The 13,099-nt window shown below is 42.5% G+C and overlaps 1 protein-coding gene across 8 annotated transcripts in view; it reads right to left on the reverse strand.

The window, feature by feature from the left end:
• The window catches only part of pcdh19 (protocadherin 19), a 54,708-nt gene that overhangs the window by 34,955 nt on the left and 6,654 nt on the right, over positions 1-13,099 (reverse strand). The window lies entirely within an intron of this gene.

Consider the following 13,099-nt stretch of genomic DNA (forward strand, 5'->3'; position numbering starts at 1 on the left):
CTCCTTTTTGATCGCAAGTGGAATAATTGGAACCCTCTTAGGCTCATTACATGAGTTGCCCGCCAGCCAAAAGACGGCTCCAACTGCCCCTCTTCATTCATGTTCTGGCTTTGAAAAATATTGCTTCCTCTAGTAACAACTCTTTATGAGATGCAATGACTAGAGGTCCTGGTACCTACATTAACGGGTAATCCCACGATGCCTTTGAAAATATATCTTTCAACTACCACTGTCAAACATCGATTCCAAGCAATGGGAAAGAAACAGCAACAATCTGGCCCTGTAATAATGTCATTATGCATATTGCGCGGCACACAGCACCCTCGTTCTTTTTTTTTGGCAATGCTGTTCTTCTCAATTACATAAGGTGCTGCATACATGTTACAAGTTAATTTGGATTCCTATTACTAATAGCCTGGTCTTCATTGTTATTACAACTATGCTTGTAATTATTGTGACTCTAATTACTATTACTGTATTACCCAAATTGCCCTTATTCTGGGTTTAGATCACCCGCACTGACGGTAGCCAAGACATGCCTGTGAAGAATGGCACCAATGTCCCTTCAGATAAATCCAGTATAATTAGCTGTGTGCCTTACAGGGCCTGTGTGATGGTAATAATTAGAGCTACTGTAGCAAAGGTCATGCAAAACAATTTAGAGAGGATGCTGGCTGCATGGGTAATGGGAAGAGAGGGGGAGCGACAGAAGGAGAGGAGGGCTCGGATGAATGTGAAGACTCCTTTTCCATCTTACAGAGGTGGAAGGAGTGTGGTTGTTACTTTGCCTCTGCACTTGCTTCATTTTTTTTTTTTTTTACCAATGCTCTTGAAATAATAGAAATTGAAAACCAATTTTAATGGCAAGTAGACTCCCAGCTAACATAGTTTAAATGGATCCATGATTAGATTTCAGGAAAGTGCTACAGGGTGTATCTGTGAACTGGTATCAGCTGAAATCGATTCGCTACTTTGGAGGTGTGATAGCTGTGCCATCACCCTGTTGTTTCATCTGTTCATTAGCTTGAGTTTTAATGTATTTACGCCTTCTCTTAGTTATCACTATTAATCGTGAGTGTGTGTGTGAGAGAGAGATGGAGAGAGACGGGGGGAGACAAGAGAGCAAGAGATGTGTTGCTTCACCCAAGTGCACAGGTTAATGAGCTGAGTCAAAAATGTTGACACTGAGGTAAACAAGTAGTCACACTGAGCTCCTTCTATTTCTACACTCCCCCCATGTGGCTCGGGTCTCTCTGTAACTCCCAGGCTGCACCTAAGCCGAGAGCTCAGGGTTCACAGCCTGCATCCACCAGGAATTCACCTGCTCCCTCACCTCGCCACCATCACACCCTGGTGAGATAAGTAGCAACCTCACACTCAAATATAGCATCTCAAACAACACATATGCTGATGTGTGCTGGATTGGTCTTGATTCCCTGTTGCAACACAGACGGCCCCCTCCTTCTCCTCCCAACGCAAAACAACACTTCATTAGCAGTGACTGATGCAAACAGTCCAGAACTGGAGGGATAAAGCTTTTCCATTTTTGTTTGTAAAACTCGCCAGTTCTATGACCGCTCAACAGAACAAACAAGTGTTTTGCACATTTTAGCTCATTTATAAGAAATAAAGCAGAAATGAAACACTGAATTACATTACTGTCCAAAAAACCATTGTTTGGGATTTTTAAATGTTTCCCTGCTCTCTCTGCAGCTCGTAGCTTTCACAGATCCACTTACCAGATTGTTTATCAACAGGTTATATTTGTTTTTTTTAATTGGTAGGAAAATCTAAGTTTGGGGCTCTATATGAGTGTGGGGGGTATTTCTTAGTGAAGAGCAGTGATTTCCTGGAGACTTTGTGACTTCACAGTGATTATTAGCAGAGCACCACTGGCACTAAAATGGGGCTGGCTCATTTCGTTGAAGAAGACAAGCTATCTCAAAAGCTATTATTTCTGTATGATAATAGTAAATGTGGAATTAATGTTAAATACAGGCAAATTTGCACATTCTTTTCATTGCGGCATTGATCAGTTTATCGCTGACACATACTCACATGATTTTTGATATTTTTTTATTGGTCTTAAATCCACATTTTTTCCGCCACAGTGGCTGAGGCCGTCATGTCAAACAGTTAATAAATGTCTGTGCGCAAGTGATTAAAGGGAGCAAGCGCTACATCATAAAGTGCTGCTGGACATCTGATTTAGCTGCTTTATTCGGTTTGATTCAACTTACTGATGAAATTCTCTGGGGTGGTAGCAGAGGCATATGCTAAGATCCATATGTCTTTGTGGCGGAGGGGGTTTTAAAAACCGTAAATTGTGATTATCATTGATCTCAGTCGTCAGATGCCTAATCTCTATGACTCATATCCACACTGGCCACATTGGGTGACGATGAACCGTCCTCCCCCACATCTGAAGTCCCAAACAAGTGTTGGGGGAAGCAGTGATAAGCAGGTCCTTATCCTTTTAAAGACACTCCCGTAATCCAGCAGTGGTGGGAGGAGGGAGGGGGCTTCAGCTTTAAGGGACTTAGTCTGGATTATAGCTAGTCCTCCAAATTAAACCAAAAGTCAGCTTTCTGCAGTTGCTCATGCAAGCTGGCGACTGGCTTGTTACCAGCGCTGTTAACAAGGCGAACGATGGAGGTCTATAATTAGAAAATGCTCTCACTCAGCCACTGGGCGAACAAACGTTGGTAACACAGTAGCAAAACTCCACCTGTTCCCACCTGAACTGATTTTCAGCCCTTCTCTCCCTCCTCTTGTCTCACTTCCCAGCTGACCTCCTGTGACTGCACACTCAGAGCGTCCTCCATGCTGTGTACCTGACCCTCGTTGCCAACCAGCTTAGCTACAGACAAGCTTCTCAGCCAGGGCAAGGCTGCTCTGTCCCCACTGATGCTGCTTCCCACAGCAAAACAAGGCCAAATCTGGGGCTTAGAGGCTAAAATGATCATTACTGGGTAGCGAACAAATGAAAAGTCAGAACACCACTCCCATGACTGTCCCTCCCCATCATTCTTGGTATTTTATGTGCCGTCCTATCGCACACGCACAAAAAGAGGGCAGCCACAAATTAACATTTAGAACGGACAAACCATTTGGCCTGATTTTGAAAACTGAAAGCTGAGAAAAACAAAGCTAATGCTGGATTCTCTTTTTCTGTGGAATATGTAATTTATTCAAGTAAAACAAACTTTTTCACAGCATTAAATTAGACAAAGAGTGTGCATTAAATATAAAAGTGGAGCCATGTTTGGTATGAAGGTAGAAAAAAAAAATCAGCATATCAACATGCCCAATCCTGTGTATTTCATGAAATCAAGAAATCTTCATCCTAGATGTACGCATAGGAGTAGTAGGCTACTATCAATCATCTTATGCATCTGGGAGCAAGAATGAAAAAAACTCTACATTTTAAATATATTAAAATATTCAGGCAAATGTTACCCTATTTATATTCCAAAAACAAGTGGTCAACAATTCCCTTTCAGAGAATATCCAACCACTTTTGGAAGCTTACTGTTTCCCCCTTTGCTCGTGGTGTTGGTGCTAAGCTGGGCTAAACAGGGAGCAAAAATCTCATCCAGCTCCCCTTAAGAAAGCAAGTCAGTTAATTTCCCAAATGTCATATTTTCTTCTTCTATGTTTTAGGGTTTTATTAATATTCCTTTGATGATGCACTGAAAAGCTTCTAAAGAAGTATTTTAACTAAACAGTGTATTCATGCTCCCATGTGTGCATGAATGTTCGTGCATGTATTATATATGTCGACATATGAAGGGTCCTTTCTGCCTGCTTTGATGTTACAATCGTGGAAGTAGATAAGAGTATACTCAAACGCAGCTCCACACTGACCCTCTTGCCACGCTCCCAGGCGGAGCAGTCATCCCCCATTATTAGAGCTCAAAGATTATGAGCAGTCTTCCCTTTAATAAGTATAGACACGGTGCCTTGCCTACTCGCTAGCTCCCCATAAGACTGGACTGGGAACAGCTCTCAAATAAAGAACAGGTACAGCAGAGAAATCTTGAACTGAGGAGGTTACTGGGGAAAGTAGTGCACTCGGAGCAGTCTGACAGAGGCCAAGTGCTTTTCATTCATTAACTTGGCTGCCTGAGCTGTGGTATGTCAAACGGCGGACGTGAGGGGAAAGTCAAAACCGACGTCCCATTGTGCTCCACAGCCAGACACAGACTGAACCCTGAATATTGTTTTCTGATCCCAAAAGGGAGCACAAAGAGGCGGGTGAAGTCGTTATCAATTCCTTTGCAAGGCAATCATAACTATTATCATTAGTAGTGTTTTCATCCTCTGCGCTCAGCCTAGAGTAGATCTCTAATCTATTCCCTGGCACACATTCTTGTCTTTCCAACTTGACCTGGTATCACTCAAGCAAAGAAATGCTTTCCCGCCTCTCTGGAAACTAGATATGGGCGTAAATAATATGCCTGGGCCCCTTCTGAAAAGCCCTAATCCTGGGAAAACAAACCTGAGTGAAACAGGCTCACCTGAATTGCTTTCAGGAAAACTAGATAATCAAAATGCAAAACAGCCTTTGATAGAAAAATGAGCCGACTTCTAACAACAAATCCTCTACACCTAACATCAGCAAATTCTCCCCCTGAACTTTTATTTGTATGTTGTGTTTGGGTTTTTAATGTAATCACACAGCATGCGGCGCTCCATCAGTGAGCTATTCTGATTTATGTCAGCCTGAATCAGACTGACTGCTCCGAGCTTTTCAGACATCATGAATGAGAAAAGGAGCCACACACTGAACACATTAGGGGTCCCACCATCCCTGCAGACAGGGGGACAATGGGCAAGGGGAGCGGAGATAAAGGAGGGGGATAACAGGGGTGAGGGAGTGGTTGACGCTGGTCGGGCAGAGAAGGGGAGAAAAGAAAGGAAGAGGCCCAAGACACTGGCCACACAGGGCAGGAGGAGCGCGAGGGCTCCGAGAGGCCTATGCTCGGTCATAGCCCATTAGGCTGGCTGGGTGAAAATGCTACAGCTCATTACATGCTCTGCCTCTGTTCTGTGGATGAACAATGCACAATTACGATACCCTGCTGCTCCTCTAGCCCCTACTGCTGCATGCCTCTGAGGCGGGCGATATTGCTGCTATAGTGGCTTGCCTGCCAGCAGCCTCCGTGCTCATCAAACATCCCATACATGCGCTCCCTAATGCAAATCCAGGTTTATCTTAGAAACAAAAGCAGTGTATGAATTTGCTGAAATGAAAGGAAGTGGAGGAACAGGAAAAGGCTGCTCCACCGCTGGAGCAAACAAAACAAAGGTATAATGCAGCATTTGTGTGTGTGATACAATACAATGATGTTTGCTCCCTTTTGTCTGCTCTGCCGTCTTTAGATTCTTGTTCTCTGCACTTTAAAAGAGGCAGACATGACAAAGAAATAATTCTTTTGTTTTCCAGCTGAATTAAGTTTCACTGGATGTTACAATTACTGTAAAGCCAGGTACAGCACCGACATACAGCTCCAAATATAACAACAATTAAAAACACTTTAAGTGTAAGCAGATGACATCGAAAGCACCGTGACTCTATCTGCAGTGCAGTGACTAACTACGCTCAGGATTCATCTATCCACCAGCAAATTGGTTCAAGTCTTCCTCCGTTCCACTCCACAATTATGCATGCAGAAGTTGACATTTAATCTGATGGGGGAAATGCTAACTAACATCCTCCTGCTCCCTCTTTGTTTTAGGCAAAAAACAGGACACTTGGAAAGGTCATTCTTCCCTGGTGTCAGAGCTGGCTGCTTGGAAAAGTTTTCATTCACAGCGAGCATTGTTATGTTCCTCCGAGTCCCTCCCCCATTTCCCTGTCACTCAAAAAGCACAGCATCAGCACTCAGGAGAAAACCCTGGGAACGCACTTAACAATGTGGCAACAAGTCTCCTAACCAGCGCTTCAACTCAGACAGGACAGGGGGGGGGAAAAATCAAGCTTGAATTTTAAATGACACCTTTTCACTCAGCACATTTGGATGGAATTTGTTACTGGCTGTCTGTAATAATAACTGTCAATAGTGGAGATTCGTAATTTTCTCACTTTGTTTACTTGGCGAAAATTATTCAGATTTTGTTGCTCCACAATAGATCAGAAGAGAAAAAATGAATTTCCCCACAGACTGATTGTGAGTCCCCTGCTATTGTTGTCTAAGATGAGGAGGACAAATATGCACTGAAGGTGTACTTACACTGCATGTCAATACAGATGTGCAATAAGTCAGATGGGCAGAGATGGGAACACACACTGAATATAACATTAAAAACAGCATTATTGAAATAGAAATAGATTTCACCCCTGGCCATAACAAGACTTAAAGTTTGTATTTTAAATATGTAGGCTGACCTTTTCTATCCTATTCAACTAGGCATTTTCCACCGTGGGCAGAAATATCTGCATTAATGAGGGATGGGCTTGTTTTTGTTTTGTTTTTTTTATTCTCCTGGAGCCTTCAGTTGTCATAAGTTTTAAGATTTGTTTAGTTATATTTATTTCCTTTGAAAAAAAAACACCTTAGTTTTGCTCTACACTAAACACTGCAGGGTTTGGATGCGTAAACTTTGCAAGGAAATGTATGAGACACTGAAAGTGATCACTTCAAAGTGCCTTCATGAAATGCTTTTTTTTTTTGATACTGTATTTCCATGTTAACTTCCTCTGGTTTGGGACTTGACAGTCCAAAGATTTCTATGAAAGAAAACACAATGTGGCATATTTGTGTCAGAGAGTTTAATTTGAGAAATAAATTTAAAAAATAAAAAAAACAACGACGCCACGGGAAACTCATTTAAATGGGTAATTACGTCCGTGCAGCAATGCTCGCAGGGCTTAACAAGGTGCGTAATGATGTCCCCTTCCCCGACGATAAACATCACCACTATGTCCATTTCCTTCACTCCATTTAGCCTTCTCTCATTTACGGGTGGACCCATCAACCTATGAGCCAGATGCCATTATACCCTTTTGTGCACGTAGGTGCGTGTCCGGCAAAAATCTTTTAACATAAATTCTAAGACTACGAATGCCGTTACATGACTATTTTTGGCTCTGGAAAAAAAGAAACTCTTCCTTTGATGTTTTAATAGGTTTAAAGGAAGTTAATTCTTTCCACATGATCAAGCTTTTAAAATAATTTATAATATATTTTCTCTTTCAGTGCTGTCAACTTGAACCAAGTAAATTTATCTCAAAAGATGGATGAATGATTAAGAAGATTAGTACAGTATGATTCTGCTTTATTATTTTGATGTAATTGTGTGCTGGTGTGTGTCAACTGATGTACAGAGGGGCTTAAAAAAATGTCTGTTTGCTAATGTTCTCAAGATGTTCAGCCATTTGACAGTTTTATCTTGAGCTGTCAAGATTTTTAAGGAGATAGAGTCGGTGCGAAACCTCTCCCACAATCCTTGGCTAACTTCATTTTCTACCTTTGCAGGTACATGGATGTAATCACAATATTTGTTTGTTTTTTCAAGGGAAGAAGAAAAATCATGAACTAACAATAGAAAAGTGATATTATTGCTTTCCATGGAGGTTGATGTGGTTTGTGCAATAAAATCTATTCCTCATCCTAACACCACATTTTACAGAGAAAAATAACATGTTTGAGGCGGCAGCAATACAGGTTGTGGAAAATCATTGGCATCCTATAAATAGATCTCTCTCCCCCTCTTCTCTCACTCTGTCTCTCTTCGTTTTTCTCAGCCTCGCTGTTTCTCTACGGTATTGCTGCCTCTCTATGCTCTGTACCAGTCACATGTGGTTAAGGACACATACAGTGACATGTGTACATCAGCCGGCGTCACTCATGTGTTTTGACTCCTGAGCTCTTTTGGCTGGGTGCTCTGATCCCAACGAGAGGGTGGTAACCCGGCGGGCCTGGATGCTTGTGACTGGCTGCCCGGGGTTGTTATGTCATTTCATTGTACCTCTGCAACATCGAGAATGACGTGCCGGGGTGTCGCGGGTTGGGGTCAAGGCTATAAAAACCCAACCAAGTGTAAAACTAGCTGTGGTTGTGCATGAAGTGAAAACCATCTTGTTGAGTAATGTCAGTAAATCATGCCACAGCTTCACCCGTTTGGTGTGTTAAACACAGTGGGAGGAGCCAGCTAAGGGATGTTACGAGAGGGCACTGGGTACATCACTGTCACACCGTTAATTTATTTCTGACAGACAGGGCTTTATTTCACCTGATAAACACTGACACTTCAAAAGCAGAGCATTTCTGAAGCCCTGCCTTACAAATAACCTCTCTTAATAATTAACAAGATCATCTGCCACTCAATCAGTGAGCATTTGAAGCTTACGGAGATGAAACAATCCTCTCCTGAATCCTTTGAAAGGAGGAAACTTAAAAGAATACAACATACGCCCTCCACTCCAACACATCATATAAATATATAAATATATATATATATGTAAATAAATATATATATAAAACACTGACTCTTAAGATCAAGTAGTTATATATCCATTCTCTTATTCGTATTGCACAATATCTGTATATCTGTCTTTGTCTCTTTCCCACCGTGATTACTCACTGACAAAGTGGTGAAGGGGTTCTGTAAGACGTCAGCTTTACTGGTGCTCTGCAGCTTTTTACAGTGGGAATGTGTGCTGAATGACTGCACTGAATATTTAATCACTATTTTACATTTTAAAAAATCTGTAAAAAGATCTTATCCCCTGCGTGTAAATAGGGACTGGTTTTAATTGCTTCTGTACATGTCTGAAAACCTTGTGTTGAAATGACAGGATAAAGATTATTTTTTAATGACCCCTTCTTATGTAATTCCAAAGTTCATTCTGTTTTAATGTCTCCAGTCGTGCGGCTATTTTTCAATTAGATTTGCTGTAAAATTCAGACCCATTCACTTCTATTCACTTTCAAATGGCATTGAAAACTGCAAATACAAAGCTGACAGAAACAGGCAAATTCCGATCAGGCAATGAACTTTTCCATTTTTCTAGCCAGAGTCCTTCAGGAACAATGTGAAAGCTGAGACAAGAGACTGAGCTTTACTTCCACTTTCTGCTTCCCTGCTCTCCATGTTGTCCTTTCCCCAAACACACTTTCAAGCAAGAGTTAACGTTCTTTGCTTTCTGTCAGTCACGGCCGTGAAGTAAAGACAACGTGATAACAAAGTGTATTTCACCCTCGAAAACCTGCACCTCCGACTTGACAAAAAAAGTTGATAGGCTGCTACGATGATGGTGAAATATCAATGTTTCCGGTTTTGTAAAAGTGCGTGGTGGAGACGGTGTAAACGTGCACTGTGGAGAAACAATTATGAGCTGCAGTGAATCTGTGAAAATTTCATCAACACTAAAGCAAGAAAACGATAGAAACTATTGAGGAAATATTATGGGAGACATTTAGAGCTAAACATATCTTAAACACTAGGGAACGACGACTATCATGACAACATTAGAGGAGCACTTCAAATTCAGAGTCACAACAATGTTTGATTATCGAAAATGTTGGATGATGCCTCTCATTTCTCCTTCTCTGAGATTCTGAGTTGGTCGTAATGATGTAAATGATAATGTCACAGCCCATATTTCAAATAAATGTGACGCTCCATAAGAAATATTGGGTGTGAGTGTGTATTCATGAATACATGTGTGGGGGGAGATTGGCAGTTTCAACAGATGTGTAGTGTGCGCTGACAGCATGACATCTACTTTGCATGCTCAATATGACACGTTTGAATGCTCCCATGCATATTGTCCTGATGTGAAGTGATAGCGAGGGATGCGCAGCCTCGCTGGAACCACTCCCTGTTGTCTCTCCTACATCAATATCAAAACGTCTTCCTTACTAACAGGGAAACACAGCCAGGCTGGTGTACTGAGATACCTCGTCAGTTGTTTTGTTTCAATTTTCATTTTCTCATTTAAGGTGCTTTGATTGACTGTGAGAGCTGAACAAACAAACATAAAATGTACATCTGAACCTGCTGCTACAGTGGAGCATCGCAGAGACTCGCTATGGCTACAGTATTTCTAAGGAGAGGAAGGAGACAGTGCAGAGAGAACCTGGAGTATGATTGCATCAATTATCAATTAAGTTAACATGGGAGGTGCACTCTGTACCGCATACTGAACATTTCACACACACACACACACACACACACACACACTTTTTAATTCATTTATCACCCTCTTCTGATTCATTTATCACCTATTTCTGATTCATTTATCACTGGTGTAAGAGAAAAAGATTAATCAATAAAGTAAGATAACTTTTTTTTCCTGCTCTGCTCATTATTTAGAATCACAGGTGTGAGAAGCCTTAGTGCACATTACAAATTCAAAAACACATTCTAGCCAAAGGCCATTCCTTTACTGTATAATTGTTTCCCCACCAAGTGATTCACTATAATTAAGCCATGGAAGACAGCTCTATTCTCCTGTGAGCGTTCATATTAGTGCTACCACAGGCAGGTCTAACAAACATCTCACAGCTGATGCTTTTCAAAACAATGGACAGCCATGTTCAGGGAGGTATATGCTGGTACACATTCTCACAGGGGAGAATACAATATACACAATGCAATTGAACGTATGAGGCCTTTGGGGAGACCTGTCACTGTTATCTTGGCCAAGTCTGCTGTGTGTGTGTGTGTGTGTGTGTGTGTGTGTGTGTGTGTTTGGGTGCGTACGTGGGTGTGTGTGTGTGCCTGTGTGCTTTGTCGGAGGCTCGACTCCAGCTGCTCCTACAGAAGCAGGATGCTCACTGCCACACATGGACCAACAATGGAGGAGAACTTTGCATCGATCAAAAACATAACTACAAAGAGACACGATCCCATATTCTCTTTCCCTCCATTAGCAAAGCAAATCTGACCTCGTATCCACATTCTGATGGCTACGATAATTTTAAAGTACATGTTTGGAAAATAAACAAACATAGAGGAATCATTGAGCCCTGGTGTAAAAACAAAAAGGCTCTGCCGCTGAGGATAAATGAATCATGGATAATTATGAGGTTGCCCTCAGGATGAAAACAATTTTTTGGGACAAAGCAGCCTTAGTAATCACAACAGTGCAGCCACTCGTGTGTCCTAGCCAGTCAATGGGATATGGGTTGAGGACTTGTGGAGTCAAGTGGTTTCAAGCCCAAGCTTGCTCATTGTAACAAAGCAATTATCAGTCATTTCACTGCTGTTTGTTTGCGCTATAAATGGTATTGTAATTATACTGAAAACATTTTTCATTTAAGAGCAACATTTGAACATACTGTAGAGTTTCTGTCTCTTGTAAATGTCACAACGGGGAGGAAAGAAAACAATGACAACTGTCGTTGTGCTGGGGTTATTGTGTTGGAGGGTAACGTGTGCTCTCGCTACCGCTATTCCTCACTGACTTTCTCAGTCTCTCTCTCCCTACACACACACACACACACACACACACACACCCTCTATCTCTCCCTCTCTTTCTGACATACACACACACACACTCTCTCTCTTCTCTCAGTCCAGGGAAAATATGCAAAAGCCGGGTCAAAGAGATGTTTGTCAACATCATGTGTAAGGCGGCGAGCGATAGAAGCTGCATGCTAAACAGGCCCTGGCTCTATCAAACCCATCAACTGCCTCAAAGAAAATGAGAAAACGTAGTCGGGGCTCAGACACCTGGCACTAAGACTCATTCACCCTTGCTCACTTCTTCCCTCCTTATCTCTCTATCTGCCCTCACACAGCTCTATCAAGATAACTCCAAGCTTTGCATATGGAATCATCAAAATCAATCTCCAACCCTATTTGTCTCCCTCTCCACTTTTTCATTAGCTGAAACAAATAAAGGCTCTCCTAATCCTGCGGCAAATGTGCTTTTATTGGATGGTTAAGCCACAGAGACAGCATACTGCTGGAGCTTTCTACAGCTGAGGCTGATTTCCTTCAGAAGCCAAAACCACATTTTTTTGGCTGAGGAAAGGTTGTTGTTGGTGGTGGTCGTGACCTGCGTCGCGCTACCTACCAGCAAATGCAATCACAGCATACGGGTCACTGCGTGAACCTGCTGAATCCCCCACCTCTGCCTCCACTGACCGGATAATGCTACAGGACAATCCCCGACAACATTTCTCATTCTTTCCACCTGTGTTACTCACACACACGCTCAGTCGGAACCAGCTCAGACAGGCCCAGTAAATCAGCATGCCTGTAAGTAGGTCTCATTGACCCCTCAGGATCCATTGGTGCCTGGATCTCTCTGGACCATCCAGTCAATACATCAATAACCATCTTGTGTTTCTTGTTTTAAGACCCCCACTCCCAACCCCACGCCCCCCTCTACCTCCCCCCCTCGCTGAATGTCAAACGGAGATTGGAGTCATCAATTACAAGTGTGTGAGTATGTGTGTGTACGTGGTGCTGGAGCTTATTTGCTGCTGTCTATAGGAGTGAGCGTGATACACTTTCCTATATAAACACTGATGCACATTCTCTCTCTCTCTCTCTCTCTAACACACACACACACACAAACATAAATGTCCCTTTCTCCCATGGGATCAAGGAGAAGTGGGTCATGAAGCGAGAGGGAGGCAGGTTGCCCACACAATCCAATAGACCAGTTCATACATACGAAAATCTATAAACTAAAGATCACTTGGTCGGCATACACTCTGTCTGCTTGAATACTCTTTCAAGTCAGAACTTCACTGCTCTGCTGGAGCCATGCATGGTATGTCAGGGTAATTCAATGGCTGGCTGTGCAGAGCGGCCATGCGGTAACAGAGCAGCCAAATGGACGACACACAGATAAAGCATTTAAGCAATGATTATTCTTTCTGCTAGCACCTGAAATGACGTGTGGTGGAGCTGATTAGTTGGGTCAATACACCTAGCAGGTGCTCAGGCTCTTGTGCTTTTTGCAATAGCTCAGCACACACACACACACACACAAATGAAAAAAAGAAAGGTAAACAAGTGGAGTTGGGGTGGGGTTGGGGTTGGGGGTTGGTGGGGGCAAATAATCCACTTTGTCAGGCCTCCAAATTCTGCTTGGCAAAGCGCTCTCACAGGTCAGCTCCAGTGTCTCGGCACC

The sequence above is a fragment of the Trachurus japonicus genome, chromosome 10 (assembly GCF_045865225.1).
Source record: "Trachurus japonicus isolate A0001 chromosome 10, Traja_1.0".
Taxonomy (NCBI): Eukaryota; Metazoa; Chordata; class Actinopteri; order Carangiformes; family Carangidae; genus Trachurus; species Trachurus japonicus.